The sequence below is a fragment of the Panthera pardus genome, unplaced genomic scaffold (assembly GCF_024362965.1).
Source record: "Panthera pardus isolate Hobbes unplaced genomic scaffold, ASM2436296v1 HiC_scaffold_16, whole genome shotgun sequence".
NCBI classification, from domain to species: domain Eukaryota; kingdom Metazoa; phylum Chordata; class Mammalia; order Carnivora; family Felidae; genus Panthera; species Panthera pardus.
Window position 1 is genome coordinate 85,746,579 of NW_026526721.1, and position 1,797 is coordinate 85,748,375.

Consider the following 1,797-nt stretch of genomic DNA (forward strand, 5'->3'; position numbering starts at 1 on the left):
ATCTGTACTGTCAGCATGGAGCCCAATATGGGGCTCAAACTCATGACCCATATGACCTGAGCCGAAATCAGGAGTTAGAATCTTAATCAACTGAGCCACCCAGGAGTGCCTAGGGAGACCTTCTTTAAACTACCTGAAGTTTGGGCCTCTTGCTATCTCTGGGTTGAGCCATTCATTGATCCACACTGTCGCAGAAGTCTGGATTTTTCCTTTGTAGCATTTAATACAAGTTAATTTGTGTAATGATATAATATTTAGTCTTCCCCACAAGCCTGAAAGTTCCACAAGGTAGGGATTGTTTTCTATTGCTAACCATGGTATTACCAGGGCCCCAGTACATTGTATACAATAGGTACTCAGTACTCAGTACTCTCTTAGCAGGTACAGCCTTGTCCCACAAATCTATCTTATTAGATACTCTCCAAGGACTAGGTGGAGAGGTACCTAAAGTTTATGAGCTTGGTGGTGGAGACAGTGTCTGAGCAGTCAGAGAGATGGAGGAGTTCAGAGCTGGTGCAGTGGGGGAAGCAAGAAGGGATACTGAGGACACTAAAGGATGCTCATCGGATGAGTTTGCCCCTGTGCTCTCAACATCACATTTCCAGCCCAAATGAGTCCTTCTTCAATCATTTATGAAATAATTTCTTTAGAGGAAGAGGTAAACATCTGAGTAAAAAACCAAGGCCAAAACAGCTTTGCAGAATTATAACATGTCCCCGAAACCAGTTACAATTCAACTGGATTGGACTTCAAGAGAGAAATGATTGTGTTCCTCCAAATAATCTTCAGTTAGGAAGCTCCCACTCCTCCCAAGATGTGGAAAGATGATTACACCTTCTGCTGTCAGTTGCTGAGAAAGAAGTTTTTTCTCCTGATGGACCGACCAACACTATTTCTTTTTTGCTGCTCTTTTCCCTTCTCCTTTCCTTGGTTTCCCCTTGCCGTGAAGCTTCTTTAGACGCATCTGCTCCTCCTTGAAGTCCTGATGCTCATCTCTATAGAGGCCAAGAAAACGTAGTATCCCCATGAGTGCAAAGTAAGTGTTGTGATTTGGATACCAGTCATAAGTCTCCTTCCTCTTGGCTAAAGGCTACTCACTGAAGAGCTTCACCACTTTCATGTTTTTAGAATCAGTGGGCCTGGCAACTTCACCGAGTAGCCGGGCACTGAGACAACTCATGTGCAAGGCATATTCTGAAAGTGAAGACATTTCTTGAGCAGCAAGGAGCATGAATCCCTACACGCAACCTTCCTCTCCCGTGCGCCCCTCTCCTGGAAGGCCCTCCCCTCTGTCCATGTATTTTTCCATTAATTTCCTGATTGACCAATTCATTGTTTATTAGCATGGTATTTAACCTCTGTGTATGTGGTCTTTCCTGGTTTTTTTTTGTGGTTGACTAATAATTTCATAGGATTGTGATCAGAAAAGATGCATGGTTTGACTTCAATCTTCTTAATTTGTGAAGGCCTGTTTTGTGGCCTAATATGTGATCTATTCTGGAGAGTGTTCCATGTGCATTTGAGAAGAATGTATAGTCTGCTGTTTTAGGATGGAATGTTCCTAATGTATCTGTTAAGTCCATGTGGTCCAGTATGTTATTCCAAACCATTGTTTCCTTGTTGATTTTCTGTTTAGATGATCTGTCCATGTGTGTGGTGTAAAAGTCTCCTACTACTAATGTATTATTATTGATTAGTTTCCTTGTTTACTATTAATTGTTTTATATATTTGGGAGCTTTTGTATTGGGTGCATAAATACTTACAATTGTTATATCTTGTTGATTTGTCCCCTTTAT

The 1,797-nt window shown here is 41.5% G+C and overlaps 1 pseudogene; it reads right to left on the reverse strand.

The window, feature by feature from the left end:
* Positions 1 to 840: 840 nt before the first annotated feature.
* On the reverse strand, positions 841 to 1,261 carry LOC109275176 (28S ribosomal protein S33, mitochondrial-like; annotated as a pseudogene).
* Between the last annotated feature and the right edge of the window lie 536 nt (positions 1,262 to 1,797).